Below are 18563 nucleotides of genomic sequence, written 5' to 3' on the forward strand. Positions count from 1 at the left end.
ATCTCCTTCCCAGGAACCAGGGACAAGGCCAGTCAAATTCTTTATTATACAGCAGATATCAAATTTGAAGTTTTATGGCCTGAAATAAATCAGTAAGAACGAAGGGATAATAATGGATTTGTTTTGTGGTTGAATCTGCGAGAAAATTCTGTTCTTATTGAAGTTTTTATAAAAGTCATGTTGGAGGAGGGCGTTGTCAATTTGTTTCATAAACAGTTGTTGCTGCCATACAACACTAGATCAAAAGATATCAATTGTGAGGAAGTTTCTCAAAACTGTTTTTCATATAATGATACTTGAAGTATGGTGTATTTATATAAGTAGATTGTCAAGTTGATAATTCTATAGGAGAATATTTAGTGTTTTAGATAACTGAAATTTCCTATGTTAATCACATTAAAGGAAATCTTTCTGATATATGTGCCTTTTTTTATATTTACAGGTAGGCTATAGGCAGTCCCACTCCTCCCTGCCTTGCATTTGATAGAATTTGCAGGTTTTCTGTGCGTAAAAGAATCTCCGGGAAGTGCAGATTTGGGTGAATAATCCCCAAACATTTTTTCGTCTCATGATTTTATTCTCACTTCGTAGGGCAGATCAGATTGAGGTCTGCAGTGACACGATTGATTTGGAAATGACGGGTATCAAAACTTTGAAGTGTCTATATTTCCTTTTCTTCCTTTCTGAATCTACATCTGGCACCACTGCTACCCGAGAATGGTCTTATTTGTAGATTGTTTGTGCTAGATGTAGTTCCGGGACAAGTATCGTTTTCTTACAGTTGTTTCTGGTTTGTGAAGAAAGAAAGGGAGAGTAAATGTAGTGTTCAGGTGTAAGTTGGTGAAATGTCTTGTATTCAAAGATTTTCATTTTTATTTTTTAAGTGACAGTTGATGGCAGTCTTTTTTGTTTTTTAAATGTTGTTACTGGCCAATAAAATTGGTAAAAATACTTTTTCTTCCTCCCTCCCTCCCTCCCTTTTTGTATGTCTTTCTTTCTCTTCTCTCCTGTCTCTTCTCCCTTCTTCTCAACAATTTACTGATATGTGAAATTCATAGTTACAGTAACCAAAGCTGTTCCATATTGCAGTCACCTTCTAACACGTGCATACACACCAGCCCACTGGCCCACCTCTGAATGAACAACGAAGAAAGAGACTTGGACCATCGACCTTAGAGCACCAGATTCTTTTAAGACTAATGAGAACAGGGGCCAAGCTGTGAGTTTAGTTTCTTTTCCACAGTAAGGCAGCCAAGCTTTCCTCCTGTGTGGTAATGACAGAGTAGTTCCTATTAACCTTCCCACGGGTAATTTAAACTCCTAACAAAGTGTAAAAGACGAAGTCTCCCTGAAGAGCAAACGGTAACAGGCAGAACCAGGGGGGAGGGAGTGTTAGTCTACGCTTGGAAAAAGGAAACAGCCTGGTGGGTTTGCTGTTTTTATAGCCACTTGACACCATGCTAGGCAACTAAAACTCAGTAGAAAACTGCATTCTGCTTGATGAACCAGAGAGCAGAGTTCACGGTGACCGCAACAGCTGGAAAGTGAGGAAAAAGAGATCTGAAGAGAGGGAGCCCCCACTTCTGCAGTAGAAGTTTGCCCATATCACAGGCTCACCCTGATCTGTGCATGTGTGGAACAGACTGCAAGCAACCTAGCCAAGGCTACAAGAACTGAACACAGCTTTCAGCTGCTGCCCATCCTAGAGGAGACAGTTTGGAGTTTAAGGCCAGCTAAGTTTCCTGTCAACACTTTTCAGAGGACTATAACAGGATTTAGAGTTTCTACAAGGTATCATATACCGTGTACAGGATATCTATAATTACTAGACCTATGGAGAAACGGGTAAACATGACCAAAACTCAAGATAAAAGGCAATCAATAGAGATCAACCTTTAGATGATATATATGTCGGACAAATAACTCTTTATTTGACTAATCCTGAATTCAGGAGATTGGAACTTTTTCTGGTTAAAGGGAATTTCAAGACACTGATTCTAGTTTCATTCTTCAGTATTTTTTCTCATGTATCCTGAGGTCTAACCTACAGTTAACAGGTTGTTAGTCTCTTGCACTAGTGTTACTCACTTTCCCTTTTCCTTGGTGTGCTTCTTCCCTGTAAGGCATTATTTACTTGGTTAATATATGAATCAAGGTCCAGGAAACAGAAACCACTCTAGGTATTTGGAGTAGGAGTTAGGTCTCCATGAATGATTCCCGTGATGCAAAGAACTGACCCACTAGGGCTGTAACCTCTGAAGATGCCATTGGATTTTTTTTTCCTTGAGGGAGATTGGCCCTGACCTAACATCTCTGCCCATCTTCCTCTATTTTATATGTGGGATGCCTGCCACAGCACGACTTGATAAGCGGTGTGTTGGTCTGCTCTCAGGATCCCAACCGGCGAACTTTGGGCTGCTGAAGCAGAGCACGTGAACTTAACCGCTATGCCACTGGGCACCTACGACTGGAATTTTTGAGTTTAAGAACCTGATTCAAAGATTTCAAACTAAGGATTAGAAAGCTTCTGCCACTGTTGTTACTACCTTGCCTGCCTCTTGACACTCACACAGCTGGTAACTGGGCACTGGAACTTGGAGGCCAGCTGTTGCCCCCACTGTAGTTGCCTCTCAACAACAAAAGAATTAGAGAATGGATACTGGAACAGCACTTTGAAAAAAATCTCATTTCTCAACTTGCTTGCCAATAGAAAGTAATGTAAAAGGGTAATAAGAGATCTCTAGCTCACTTTCAATTTCCATATCCCATAAAAATGTATTTCATTGGCAGATCTGAAATCGTATCCAGAAGCCTAGCTGTGAGAACAACTGGACAATGTTGTTTTTAGCTTTCTAGCTTCTGCAGTGTAAGAAAGTACTCTGGGGGTGGGGGTGGCGGGGGAGAGTGAAATGAAGATTGAGTGCGCTAATTGCAGCATGCATTAAACTTATCTACCCTGCCTTAGCACATTAAACACATACCAAATGCCACATTTACTGTGTGGCATTGCTTTTTCATTGTGGGGAGCTTTTGAAAGGCAACAGATTGTATTATTCAACTTTTAAAATTCTAGAGCCTAGCACTATACCTGCCATTAGACTAAGCATTCATTAAGTGTTTGTTAAAATTTTCATTGGGGGGGGAGTTGGCATGTATACTATTAAATACAATCCATGGAAGTATTTAATAAACACTTTAATGGAGAAAAAGTCCTGTGGGCGTATAGTTTGGGTGGCGTTGAAGGAGTGACGTTTAAGTTGGGCTTTGAAGGAAGCATGTGCGTTTATCATGTTGACATGGAGTGCAAATGCATTCCTGTGTGAGGTAATGGCATTAGACAAAGATACAGTGGGTTGTTCAAGGTGACTAGAATGTAGGGTGTCATGTTTGGAATGGAGAATGTACCTGGAAGTTAGTTTTGAAAAATAAATCTCAAGTTCTAAATTTCAATTCCTTTCCCTTTGATTTGGTTTCATTGATGTAGCTGAATGCTGACTTATGTTGGGGGGGAGGTAGTATCCTTTTGCTTCTCTGCTTCTCGTATCTGCTTGATGCTGGGACTATACAGCCCCTGAATCAGAGCAACATGTTTAGCAGAAAGAGAATCATTCTTCTTAACCATCATCAGATGGCAGACTGACGTGATTAAGCCCTGAAAGCAAAGGAAAGATGGTATCCTCTGAAACTTGGAGACTCTCTTCTTTACTTTCAAGGTAAACAGCACGCTATCCTGCCTCTGTTCAATATGCTTTTTTGGAGAAATGAATCACCCAAGCCCAGATTCTGCCTCAAATAGTCTGTTTGTGGTGTTGAGGAGGCAAACCTCCAGTCCCCTCTCTGTTGATCACAAAGTTTGTGCTAAACCATTTTTCAGTTCTGTCCTAATTAAATAATACAGCGAGAGACTGTTCTCATTTCACTTAGAGTAAGGACTGCCTTTTTCAAAAAGGAACTTTGGAATCTTCCTTCTTAAAGCCTGATTATAAATAGCTAGTTTGGTAGTCTCATTCCACATCTTTTGAGCTTTTGGTTGTCTCTAAGCCATTCACTAGGCTACAGCTTGAACCTCCTAATCCATTTCTGAGGCTTCACAGCAGCCTAATCTTGTTTCAAAGCGTGGAAATGTTTTTTCCCTTTCTTTAGTTTAAACTTCAGGTATCTTAGCATGGCATAAAAGGCTTTTTGATGTAATCTCTTCCAACTCTCATTGCATTCCTGCCATGCTCAACTTCTAGAAGTGTTCCAAACTATCATGTAAATTTGTTCCTCTCTGCTTTTCCGTAATCTGTCTGTCTTACTTGGAGTTAACTGTGTCCTGTCTCTGTTCTGCTTAACACAAGCACCATCTGAAGTCTTCACCGATCGGCTCAGGTAGAGTTGCTGGCTCTCTTTGTGCTGTGCTGTCTACTTGTTCATCTGACTTTATCAGTGACTTGAGGTATATGTCTGTCTCCCCTTCCTTAATCTTTAAAGATAAAGACCATGTTTTATTCGTCTCTGTATCCTCAGTGCATACTAACTGGCACTTAAGAAGTGGTTTGAAAAGTATTTGTTGTCTGCTTTGGAGTCATAAAGATCTGGGTTTAAATGCTAGTTCTGCCATCATGTGATTTGTTCAGATTATGTAACTTCTTTATTTTTCTCATATGCAGAATTGGGACAGTAGTGCTGACCTTAGAGATTAAATAAAGAATTGCATGTAAAGCATTTAGCCTAACACTTGGATATAAAATGTTGGCATTATTAGTCACTATATCTACATCTGTTCTTTCTCCTGTATTCAGTCTCTCTTGCACTCCCCCTTCCAATCAACACGTAAGCGTATTTGTTTTTTCCTGTCTTAAAAAACACTTTCCTTACCATACCCTTTGAGATGTTACCTTTTCTCTTGACAGTTCACAACCCAAGTTCTTGAATCTGTCATCTTGTGGCATCTTCTTTCTCCAGACATATGTATGCCTCAATCCCTTGTGATTCTACTCCATGGATGTTGCTTTTGCAAAAAGCAGCGATGATATCTTTTTCTAAATCTAATAGCGTATATTTTTTTCACTTCATCTTTATTGCTTTTATTTGTAGCACATGACAAATTTGTAACTATGTTTATTTGTATATTTACTTACTTAATGCTTGTTCCTTCTATTAAAAGTAAGTTTAACGATGATAGAAACGTCATCTGTTTTGTTCATTACTATATCACTAGTGTCTCCTGTAGGGCCTGGACAGGAGTAGATCCTCGAATCTTTGAATTATCAGTGTAGCACTTCAGAAAATCTATAGTCCTTTGCAAATAGGATGAAAGGTGTCAATGCTGTCTTTAGAAAGTTTTCCATTTCAAAGCAAAATGGAATGTACCCTCGTGTAAATTTTGAGTTATCAATGGTTTGGTTCAGAATCTTAAATGGATTACTTAATGTTGTCACTAAAAATGTTTTTGCCTGCCTGGTCCCTGAAAAAGTCAAAGTATAGAGAATTTTTTTAGAAAAGTTGAAGTAGCTTAGAACTTGTAATTAGGTATTACCAGTTTTGCATTCTTCTCCACACTCCCGCTCTGCCTTGTAGTCCTTGTGAAATGACCCAGGCAAGAGCTGTTCAACCAACAAATAAGAGAGAGAATTGACTTCTACCATTAAAAAAAATCTCTGTGCCTATTACTTTTATTAAAAACCTACACCCACCTCCATCAGGTGATATCATGTCAATTCTTAAACTTTGCCTTCAGGATAATGGCTAGATTGTTACCGTGGTATTGATGCCAGCATGATCTTGTCTCCCTTTGCCTCTCTAGCTTCTTTCCTTTCTCTTTCTTGCTTCAAACGTCCTCATTCATTTACTGTTGTAGATGGTACCTTTGGAATGTCCGTCTCCCCTATTTCCTCTGCCTGAGTAACCCCTGCTCATTATTTAGGCTTTAGTTGAATTGTCTCTGCCTTATGGAAACCTTTTCCTTGGTTTCCAGAAGGCTAGGTTTGATTTTCGTAGTACTTCTGTGCAAGCCCCTGACGGATATCTGAGCTTCCTAGTCCACTCTCTGTCCCTCTGGTCTTTGCCCTGCCAGGCTTACCTGTGTGGATTTTGTCAGTGGGCATCTGTGACTTCTGGTTTCAGATGGAGTGCAGCCAGTGTGGAACACAGGTAGGTCAGAGGCAGTGAGGAAGGTAAGCTCAGAAGATTATTTCCCAAGTTTCTTCCCTGTGAGTTGGCTGTGTCCCGAGACAAATCATTGCTCCCTTATGGTGGCTTCCTCTATGTGACTTTCTCTTCCAAGTTTCGGTAATCTCTACTGCCCCTTATCCTTTTGGACTTAAGGGTACTGCTTCTGCTGCTAACACTAGTTCCTGTACCTTCCATTTTCTTTCCTTCTCCCTCACCATTCCTTTGTGTTTAGATCCTCTGTACCTAAATGCTCTTTGAATTATTCTAACTGGAAGTCTGGTTAATAGAACCCATCATGTGGTATTTCTGATACCGCCTTCTCACTCTTCAACAGTTGCCTGCTTTTTCCTTGCCCTCTCTTAGGTAAATAGGAGGCTCAGTTGAAGTTCTAAGCGCCGTCTTTCCACTTTAGACAGGATAGTGCTACTTTTGTTTATGTTATATATTGAGATTCCATGTAGATTGACTTGAAATTAGAATTGCACAATGAAAAAGATTTGAAAATCAGTAATGGCAAGGAAAAAAATCTTAAAATCTTTTTAATGGCATTTAAGGCTCTTTAAAGGCTGATGCCTGCCTTTATTTTCAGCCTCATCCCTTACTACCAACCCTTCTTGGACTTTTACGTTCCAGGATAATAAATGCTCTCTGCCATGTCGCTGTCCTGGCACATATTGTTACAGACCTGTTTCACCTAGCCAGCTCCTACTCATCCTTGAGGTCTTACCCTAAATTTTATTAAAGGGTGTTTTTTCTCTAATGCTCCTTTCTGTCCTGCCTCCCACTTGCACACATATTATTAGGATTCTTTAACTGTTTTCATAGCATCCTATGCTTTCCCTTCATAGCGTTTATTATTAGAATTATATAGTTATTTGTCCTGTTACTCAATATCTGCCTTCCATAGGGGTCTGCTGTGATCAGTGCTTTATTCCCAGTGCCTAGCATGCATGCATCCATTTATTCAACAAATAAAGAGAAGGAAGTTGCAATGGAAGGTCACAGAATCTCTTTGGAGCAGTGTGATGCAGAGAACGTAAGACCATTAGAATTTGTCACAGTTTTGAATGGGGCCATCCCCTTTTAATTTTAATTGAAAAAAAAATCAATGTATCCTCTTTTTAGAGAAGTCTTATTTGGTTGTGTTCCTCCATAGACTAGTGGAACATTGATCACTAAATACCTCTGAATCAGTGAACTGAAAAAGACAGTCCTATTCTCATTTTTATGACTATGTAATAAAGATGTCTTAAAACATTTTTAGGGGAACAGTTTTAAGCTTACAGAAAAGTTGCAAATACAGGACAAAGAACTTTTTATTTTGAACCATTTGAGAATAACTTGCTGTTATGATGCCCTATCACTCCTGAATGCTTTGGTGTATGTTACATTCTACTGCATAACCATAACACAATCATCAAAATCAGGTAATTAGTACATAGAACATTGCTACCATCTAATCCTCAGTTCTATTTTTCAATTTGCCAGTCATTCCTATAAGCTTATAGGAAAAGGATCCAGTTCAGGAGCATTTAGTTATCACGTCTCCCTAGTCGTCTTCAGTCTGGAACAGTTCCTCACTCTTCCCTTGACTTTACCTCACTTTGATACTTTTGAAGATTATAGGCCAGTTAATCTATAGAACGTCTGTCAATATGGGTCTGTTTAATGTTTCCTCATCATTAGATTCAGGTGATAAAGTTAGGTGACATTTTGGAGGCAATAGCTTCCTATTTGAAAACCATTCCCGTGGTCGTAATTTTTTAAAGAAACTTTTTGTCGTTTACATTTTAAGTCTTTTTCTAAGTGTTTTTAGTTTTGGGGTTGGTAAATTCATAACAGTCTTTAAATATAGAGGAAACCTATAAAGAACCTGGCATTGTACATCAAGGCATAACATCCCTAAGGATATTTTGTTAAGAGACCGACAAAATTTACTGTCATAAGAATTTTTATTTAAACTAGTCAGGAATAATTTATTCTGCTATATTTTGACATTAAGATCATTTCCAATTTAAAAATTCTTTGGCTTCTGAATTGCAGTCGGTACTTGAGAGCTTCTAAGACTTAAATAAGTATGTTTAATTATGGCAGAACTTACTTCTAGAATAACCCTTTTGGTTAAAAACAAATTGTACACATTTTAGCTCTCAGCTTTAGTTCTGAAATAATTTGAAAATCCAAATGCAGGCAGTGAGAATCACTGTTCTAAGCCTATTTTTAGAGTTTTTCCTTTTAGCTGGTTTCCTTTTTGGCCACCTGCAGTTTGTGTGCAGTTGCACGTGTTCATTTTTTCTGAAACTGTCCACCCACCAAGCTTTGCATGTAAGTAGTTTCTGTAATGCTTTTGGTTTGTTCTTTTTGAAGAGCGAAGTATAAATTATAAAACCTTCATTGAGTATTTAAATTCATTTAAAAATATTTTTGATAAAATCCAGCAATATTACAGAATGAAGGACTTTCTCCCTCTAGGAATCCTCTTCACTTGTAGTTTATTTTGTCTCGATATTATTAATATGTTACATATTAACATATAGAATAATATCTTTTCTATTCTTTTAATTTCAACTTTTTCCTGCCTTTTTTTTTTTGAGGAAGTTTAGCCCTGAGCTAACATCTGCCAGTCCTCCTCTTTTTGCTGAGGAAGACTGGCCCTGAGCTAACATCTGTGCCCATCTTCCTCTACTTTTTATATATAGGACGGCTGCCACAGCATGGCTTGCCACGTGGTGCCATGTCCACACCTGGGATCCGAACTGACGAACCCCGGGCCGCTAAAGTGGAACATGCGCACTTAACCGCTCTGCCACTCGGCTGGCCCTTTCCTGTTTTTTAAGATTTGTCTCTTCTAAGCATCACTGGATTTAAAAAAAATACAGTGTGATGTTTCTTTTAACTGGGGCATTTATTGCATTTACACTTAATGTAGTTATTGATATATTTGGATTCAAATGAACCACCTTTATGTTGTACTTTTTATTTGTGTCATCTATTTCTTTTCTCTCCTTTCTTACTTTCTTCTGGGTTAATATTCTCTTTTGGATTTACATTCTTTGGAGTTCTTATGGTGCGTATGGAGGCTGCATGTGTGTGTGCATGTGAATGCATGCTGCCTCTTGCTTGTGGTGAATTATTTCCTTATGTGTTTTATAAATTTTGATTGTGAGCTCATCTTAAGATCTCATCTTTGAGCTCTCTGTCCAGTCTGAGGGGAATACCATTCATAAGATAAATTGGACGTATATTCCTGGTCAGTTTTGTTCTGCCAAGTGTTCGAGGGGTATCATCAGTCCAGGACTACTTAGCGTTTGTTCGTGGGAACATGTTACACTCTCCAGGACAACCCAACCCGCCCCCTGTGTGTGTAAAAGTTTCCTATAGCAGCTGTACTAAATTACCACAGACTTAGTGGCTTAAAACAACACAGCTTTACTATCCTATAGTTCCAAAGATCAGAAGTCTGAAATAGGTTTCCCTGGGCCAAAGTTAAGATGTGGGTAGGGCTGTGTTCCTTCTGGACGTTCTATGGGAGAATCTGTTCTTTTGCCTTTTGTCAACTTCTAGAGGCCTCCTGCATTCTTGGCTGGTGGCCTCTTCCTCCATCTTCAAGCCAGAACACTCTGATTGGCACTAACCCTCCTTCCTCCCTCTTCCCTTTTGAAGACCCTGCTGATTACATGAGCCCACCTCAGTAATCTCAGATAATCTTCCTATCCCAAGATCCTGAACCTGATCACATCTGCAAAGTCCCTTTGTCACGTCAGTTCTACCTGCCCATCTTCAGCAAGCCGAAGCCTTGTGTTTTGTTCCCATTTGGCGTAAAAGTGCAAGCCCCTTTGTGAGTGGCCAGCAAACCCCTATAGGGTAGCTTCTTTCATGTTTTCTCTTCTGGGTTTTCGTCCTCCCTTCTTCCTGCTCTCCCTAGATTTTCTTTACTTTCTTTAGCGTTGGATTATGAAGTTTTGGAAGATGCTGTCACCATCTACCAAACATGTTTAGGTAGTTTGTAGTGGGAGAGTTCTCAGGTTATCTGCTCTGCTGTATTGCCTGACTTGGCATTCCTTACATTAGCAAGGCATTAGTGAGTTTTGATGAGATATAAAGTCTGTCACTTCTATTTTCCTATTTTTAAATTTAAAATGCTTTTAATTTAGCTGCAATAAAAAAAAACAACAATGAATCTTGTCTTTGAAAAAGCTTTTCAGTTAACTGCGATTAAAATCAGTTTCTCTATTTGAACACTCTGTTTTACTCTTATCAACAAACTGCATCTTTTTTCTTTCATCTGACCCAGGCTGTCCTGGTTTGCTCTGATTCTGTTACTCAAGCAGACCAAGAATCTCTCTTATCACGTCTACCTCCCTTCTTGACTGTCTGGTCAGGGGGTTCTTTTTCAAAGAAAATTTTTATTTTCTGTTTTTCAGTCTCATTTGAGCTAAAGGCATATAGATATTGTTCTGTGTCCAGTGCTTATCACTGGGCTTCACTTCACAGTTTCCTCCTTCCTTCCCTCCCTTTGATGATGTATGAATGTGGTTAAAGCCAGTCAGATACTACCTAAGGGATATAATGAAAAGCCAGGTTCTGTATCACCCCTTTCTATACCCAGTCTTGCTCCCTCATGCACTTATATGGTGAGTACTGTGTATCAGACGTTTTACACACATAAACACCTATGAATTAATTCATCTTCATAGTAGTCCCATCTTACAGATGAAGATACTGATACACAAAAAGGTTATGTGACTTATTCAGGATCATACAGCTATTAAATGGCATTATTTGAACCAGGCAGTCTTGTTTTAAAATCTGGTTGTTATCACTGTGCTGCACTGCCCTTAGCTTTAGACTGAAAATTGTTTTCCCTCAGACTCTTAAAGGCATTGGTTCATTTCTTCTAGCTTCCAGTATTGTTGAGATGTCTGATGTGTGTCTGATTCTAGATCTTTTGTATGTAACTTAATCTTTTTCTTTCTGGAAACCTTTGGAATGTTGAATCTCTTTAGTTGTGGTATTTTGACATTTCACAGTGATATAACTTGGTATTGGTCTTTTAAAAAGTACACTGTGCTGGCATGTGGTAGACCCTTTTGGTCTGGAGATATGCCACTATATTTTTGGGATATGGTATTATTTATTTGATAATTTCTGTTCTACTATGTTCTCTGTTCTTTTTTTCTAGATGTGCTATTCAGATATTAGACCTTCTGTGTTCATATTTTAGTACTGTTTTTCTTCCTAATTTCTGTCTCTTCTTCAACTATAAATTCCAGTGTATCTGTTTTAATTTTTACGATTCTTTTTAATTTTCAAGAGTTTTCTTGTTCTTCCTTTTTCACAAGCTGACTTCTTGTTTATTAATGGGTCATCTTTTATTCTTCTGCATATAATATAAATACTTTTTTTAAAGAATTCCTCTGGGGGCCAGCCCAGTGGTGTAGTGACTTGAGTTCGCGCACTCTACTTCAGTGGCCAGGGGTTCATGCATTTGGATCCTGGGTGCTGACCTACACACTGCTTATCAAGCCATGCTGTGGTGGCATCCCACATATAAAATAGAGGAAGATTGGGGCTGGCCCCGTGGCCAAGTGGTTAAGTTCGCGCGCTCCACTGCAGGCGGCCCAGTGTTTCGTCGGTTCGAATCCTGGGCGCGGACATGGCACTGCTCGTCAGACCACGCTGAGGCAGCGTCCCACATGCCACAACTAGAGGAACCCACAACGAAGAATACACAACTATGTACCGGGGGGCTTTGGGGAGAAAAAGGAAAAAATAAAATCTTTAAAAAAAAAAAATAAAAAAAAATAAAATAAAATAGAGGAAGATTGGCATAGGTGTTAGTTCAGTGACAATCTTCCTCAAGCTAAAAGAGGAAGATTGGCAACAGATGTTAGCTCTGGGCCATTCTTTCTCACCAAAAATAAATAAATAAATAAATGTATTCCTGTAGTTTCTGCAAAATCTTTTTTCTAGTTTTGTTTGTTTTAGGGTCCCCCTCCTCCGTTATGAAATGTTCCCCCATAATCTGGTGATCCTTGGCTGTCTGCTTCTATTTAAGAATGAGGAACTAAAATTCTTCTGTAGAAACTCAATAATTATATGACAGAGACTGTCACTTGGTGGGGTGATTGGACTTTGAGCAGGGTGCCCCAAATTTTCAATATGTAGAAGTCTTTTCTTGTGCCCTTCTATTTCTGCAGTGGAGAATTTTCTGATTTCTTTCATGAGAGTTGCATTCATGAGGGCAGTGCTGGTGTTCTGAGAACATGGTGCGTGGAAGGACTGGGAACTCCACTGTTCATTATTGAGACACTCAATTTTCTAGCTTTTAGCACTGTTCCTCACTTTAAAAAAAAGTTTTATTGACAGATAATCCACATACCGTATAATTCACCACTTAAAGTGTACAATTCAGTGACTTTTGATGTATTCACAGAGTTATACATTCATTACTACAGGCAATTTCAGAACATTGTCATTACCCCAGAAAGAACTCCCCTGTACTCCTTAGCTGTCACTCTCCAGTCCCTGCATCCTCTCTCCACCCAGCCCAAAGCAACTGGTAATCTACTTTTTATCTCTATAGATTTGCCTATTCTGGATACTTCATATAAATAGAATCATGCAATGTGTGGTCCTTTGTTATGGCTGCTTTCACTTAGCGTGATGTTTTCAAGGTACCTCCATGTTGTAGCATGTGTCAGTACTTATTCCTTTTTACTGCCGAATAATCTATTCTGTGGACATATCACATTTATCCATTTATCAGTTAATGAACATTTGGATTATTCCCACTTTTGGCTATTATGCATAAAGCTGCTATGAACATTTGTGTACAAGTTTCTGGGTAGACATGTGTTTTCGTTATATTGGTTATATACCTAGGAGTGAGTGGAATTGCTGGATCGTATGGTAACTCTGTGTTTTACCGTTCAAGGAAGTGCCAATGTGGCTGTACTATTTTACATTCCCAGCAGCAAAGTGTGAGGTTCAGTTTGTCCACATCATCACAAACACTGTTTTATCTTTTTTTTTTTAAAGCCATCTTAGTGGGTGTCAAGTGACAGCTCATTGTGGTTTTGATTCTGTTCCTTGGTTTTATAGTCTGTAGGACCTGTCACTTCCAAATTCTGAGCCTCTCAAGGGTTATTTTTTTCTTTCAGGATAAATTGTCTTGCTGTTTGCAGGCATTCTGGTTCTAGCTTCCTCTATTCTGATCAGTAATCTTCCCTCCATTTGCTTTCTGATACCAAAGATTTATTGAAAGTTCCTGTCCACTGATTTTTCTCTTTTTATTTCCCCTTATCCTTCTAGGGAGGAAAAAGCTTTACATTTTACATATTTAATAATATATTGCATTATATTATTGGTTAATTTGTGTATATAAATTAATTGGTTGGCAGTCATTTTGGTGAAGTCTATGGAGGGAGAGACATTAACATGTAATCATTTCTCTAAATTTAATATGAAGTACCGATTTGTACCTTTAAATGTCTTCTCTGTATAAATATCCCTAAATGTAGTCATTACTTGTAAGAAGTATTATAGGACCAAAAATAGTCTTCTGATGAATATGAAAGAAATGAGGAGGCTCAGAAAAGGCTACTATTGAGTATAATCCAAATCCTTTCAAAGTGTTGGATTTGACTCTTCTGTTCTGATAATACTGATTTGCATTCCTTGTTATATGTTTAATATAGCTGGGACATCTTAAATGAACTAAGTAACAATATTTAACTTCTTTTTTTTTTTCCTGCTTTTTCTCCCCAAATACCCCCAGTACGTAGTTGTATATTTTTTAGTTGTGGGTCCTTAGAGTTGTGGCATGTGGGATGCCTCCTTATCGTGGCCTGATGAATGGTGCCATTTCCATGCCCAGGATTGGAACTGGTGAAACCCCAGGCTGCTGAACTGGAGTGCACGAACGGTTCTCGGCCATGGGGCCGGCCCCGAATTTCTAAGATTCCTTATAAGAGTTGTATTTATTATTGGCTATAAACTTTAATGATTTAGTATCATCTAGTAAACTCAGAGTTAAACACTTGGATATGGATTGAGAAACAGAATGACAATAATAGTAACAGTAAAAGCTAACATTTATTTAGTTCTTTCTGCATGCCAGGCACTGTTGAAAATCCTTTATATATATTAGCTCATTTAATCCTCATAATCACTTTGTGAAGTTGATAAAATTTTTTGTTTTTAAATCTCACCCATATGGTAAGAAAACTGAGGGCAAAGCGTGGTTAAGTAACTTGCCCAAGGTCACATAGCTAGTAAATGGTAGAATCTAGTTTTAAATCTGTGGAATCTGGTTTCTGAGCCTGTCCTGTTAGTCTTAGACTATAATGCCTGACATTCCTACAGCATTTGAAATGTATTATCTTCTTAAGAAGGGAGAGACTCTCATGAAATACTCAAACAAATGTTAATTCTTAGTAAGAAGTAGTAGATTGGGGGAATAAGTACAAGTTTGTGACCTGATATTTAGAAGATAAACTGTGATCTAGTGTTCTCTTAAATGTTCATATTTATTTTAGGTCTTAGTTTGGATCAAAAATGGTTATAACTAAATTAACAAAAGTAACAAAATGTTAAACTATAACAAATTTTTTTTTTGAGATGGATGTATAATTACCATGTGGAGTGTTCTCTGGTGTGTCTTAAAGTCTTAAGCAGGAGGGGCGGAGAGAGAAAAATGTCATTGGGTGGTACTAAAAAATTGGGTATGGGCCAAAGTCTTAGTGACAGATCCAGTTTTTCCCAGAATAAAATATTTCAAAATAATTCTGATCCAAGTGTTTTATATTATGTTTTTCCACCAGAGTCTTATTTTGCAGCTCATCTTTTCTAAATAGATCTATTTTATAGTGTGTATATATGGGTCATTCTGAATCAAGTTAACTTCGCAGTTGATTGGGACCTTGTTTCCAGCTTATTGAACAAAGCTCTGTAAGACAGAATTTTGGGCAGAGGGCCATTTCCAGAGTCTGGTCCAAATAAGCAGTAACAGACAAAGATTGTCTCTTTCTTGGCTGAAGGCTGTCTCTGTGTGGCTCGTCTCAGGACTCTCTCACACTTCTTCTGCCCCTTTCATACTCCTCTCCTTGTTCTATTCAGGGCAAAAGTGTTTCGATTTTCATCCTGTGGTTATTCTTTCAGCAAACGTTTATTGTGCTTTTACTTATATACAAGGTTCTTTGCTTGAAACCTATAATGCCCACCCTGTGTTGGCAGTGGCAGTTGAGGATAGTAGGCCTTCCAGTATGAAATTGTAGAAGATAGTGAAATATTAAGTAGTTCTGCCCTATCATACCTCTTTCCCGCCTGCCTTTCTGTCTTTTGATTATTAGAAAGGATTTTTCTGGAGGATCTTTAAAAGATGTAGATGCTTCCACACCCCTCTCCCCAAAGTGGTAAGGAAAAGGAAAGGAACATAATTAAAACAACATATTTCTATATAATAGTTTTAATTAATCATATCTTAAAACATAATTGAAAAATCTTGTCTACTTATGAAATTCATTGTTTTATTTAAACATTCATTTCAGAAAATAATGTTTTCCTTTCTAAATAGAATCACTTTGGAATATTTTAATCATTCCTTTAGAACTTTTGCTTTCCATGCAATTAATTTTGCCTGTTCAACTCCCAATCTGCTCATATTATAAAGGGCCTGCTCGACACTTTGAAAAGAAATTGTCAAGTTTGGTTTTCTAATTTCCTTAGTCTTTCTTTATTAACTCTTAATAAGAGTAGTGCTCAACTTATTTATTTATTTATTTTTTCATTTATTTATTTTTGATGAGGAAGATTGACCCTGAGTGAGCATCTGTTGCCCATCTTCCTCTTTTTGCTTGAAGAAGATTGTCACTGAGCTAACATCTGTGCCCATCTTCCTCTATTCTATGTGGGACGCTGCCACAGTGTGGCTTGATGAGCAGTGCTAGGTCTGCACCCAGAGTCTGAACCCATGAACCTCAGGCCGCCAAAGTTGAGCACATGAACTTAACCACTACACCACTAAGGCCAGCCCCAACTTATTTTTATTCATGCTATTTTAAATTCTCCCTAATCTCTGAGCAGGTGTTGTATTTTCCTGTCCCTTTGCCTTTGCTGATGCTGCTCTCTCTGCCTGAATTTTCCTCTGCCTCCATTCTCCTTTCTTCTCTTTAGCCTGCCAAATATGGCTGGCTAAAGTGAGTTTTTTCAAGGAGTCTTTTGATGCTGCTCCAGGAATATTAATCATCTTTTTCTCTGTGCTAACCTGTATTATAGGTTCTAATATTATCCCATCCCCCATTTTGTGTAAGCAAAATGGGATCTTAGTGAGTTAAAGCTTGTATAAAATTTCACAACTGGTAAGTGAAAGACCTATGTTTGAACCTAGGTTTTCTTTTTTCTTTTCTTTTTTGGCTGAGGAAGATTTGCCCTGAGCTGACATCTGCTGCCAATCTTCCTCTGTTTTTTTGCACGTGAGCCACCACCATAGCATGGCCACTGACAGACGAGTGGTGTAGGTCCTCACCCAAGAACCGAGCCTGGGCCACTGAAGCGGAATGTGCCGAACTTAACCACGAGGCCACCAGGGCTGGCCTCAGACCTAGGTTTTCTGATTTCGCATTTGTGTGCCTTTTTTTTAAACTAGTGTTTCTCGGCTGTGCTTCATGGTCTAGGGATGGCTGCAGAGTGGTCACCTGAGCCTTCTAGTCCCTCTCAACTCCCGTTACTGTTAAATTTTATCTTTAGTATATTTGACTTGAAAACTGATTTTCTTTATATCAGACTGCTGCTTTTGCTATCTAAAGATGAAGAAAAAAATGTGAAAGTAAGGAAATTCAAGTATGAAAAGGAATTAGTCTCCCTGGAAAAGCTCGCTTTGGCTTGGTGAACATGTGCATGCTGCTGTTACACAAATGTTGCAAGCCTGCTCCCCTCCTCCTGCTTGCTTTATTCACTCACCCTGCCATATGGAGGGTTTGGCATTGCTGGACGGGTTGTGATTTGGACTTGTGTGACTCTGAATTAGGAGACTGGGGTGAGAGTAGACTCAGAGGAAAAATTTTCAATTAATTTGAAATAGTGTCTTGAATGGTTCTACAGTGTGTGAGGGAAGTAGGAAGGGGGAAAATAGATGATTTTCAGGATAGTTGTGGACGTGATGATGTTTGAGAAAAATATCGAAAAAATTTGGACCATTTTGAATTTGTTTTTCCCATGAAGACTGGGAGCATGTAGGGTGTTCTTTTAACAGGATTTAAGCAGGTGAGATATCTTCAAATTTTTTCATTTTGTTTTCTGAAGTTTCCTTTTTTTTCTTTTTTTTGCTGAGGAAGATTTGCCGTGAGCTAACATCTGTGCCTGTCTTCCTCTATTTTGTATGTGGGTTGCTGCCACAGCATGGCCACTGATGAGTGGTGTAGGTCCACACCCAGGAACCAAACCTGGGCTGCTTAAGTGGAGCATGCTGAACTTAACCACTCTGCCACGGGTCTGGCCCCAAGTTTACTTTTTTTGTAAAGATCATCATCGTTGCACCATGGAGAGCAAGTTAGAAAGAGGCTAGATGGACACAAGTGGACCAGTTAGAAGGCTATTGCAATAGCCAAGGTGAGAGACGATTTAGTAGATAGACTAGGATTAAAGTGTTGGAAACAGTTTCTGGTATTTGAAGGTATAAGTGACAAGATTTACTGATGTTGGATATGAAGTAAGTGCTAGATGTCTGACTTAATGTAACTTGATAGAGAACTAAAGTAGGAACATTGAAATAGAGTGGAGTAGACTATGTGTTTGATTTTAGACACATCCATTTTGAGGTACCATTGAAATATACAAGTGGAACCTCACGCAGTTTGATGTATGACTCTGCGCTGCAGAGGGGAGGTCTAGAATAGATAAAGGAGAGTTTATGTGTGATAAATGGTCATTCAAACCTGAATGTGGATGAGTTTGCCAAGGAGGGGTTCTAGAGAGGAAAGAGCCTGGGACAAGCTGGAGGCCCTGTATCTGTCAGGTGACCTTGCCAGGGAGACAGAGAATGAGTGTTCAGGGAATTGGGAGCAAACCAGCATGAGTATTGGTCCATCATTTTTACTGTCCAATGAAATCTCAGTATTTTCCCTTTTATGGAGTTAAGAATACCCAAACTTAATTCCATGTTAAGCGGAATTTATTTATAATTTATATTAGCTAATCTTGTGCTTGACCTGTTAGAAAAAGGAGTTTAAAAGGTATATGGAAGCATTCAAAATAAAAATGTAGCTTGAACTACAGTTTGTAACATCAATGACTGTATATCAGATAATCTTCAGAATTACTAGGGCAAAGGGTATGGTCAGAGAAGTGAATTGTTTCACCATAAAAACAGATTTTCTTTGTTTTAAGAACTGTGAAGGGTCTGAGAT

General features: G+C 38.6%; 1 protein-coding gene across 19 annotated transcripts in view; it reads left to right on the forward strand.

Annotated features, from left to right (window-relative positions):
- The window catches only part of ABI1 (abl interactor 1), a 117957-nt gene that overhangs the window by 61630 nt on the left and 37764 nt on the right, over positions 1 to 18563 (forward strand). The gene's annotated exons all lie outside the window — the stretch shown is intronic.

Source organism: Equus asinus, chromosome 29, assembly GCF_041296235.1.
Source record: "Equus asinus isolate D_3611 breed Donkey chromosome 29, EquAss-T2T_v2, whole genome shotgun sequence".
Taxonomy (NCBI): Eukaryota; Metazoa; Chordata; class Mammalia; order Perissodactyla; family Equidae; genus Equus; species Equus asinus.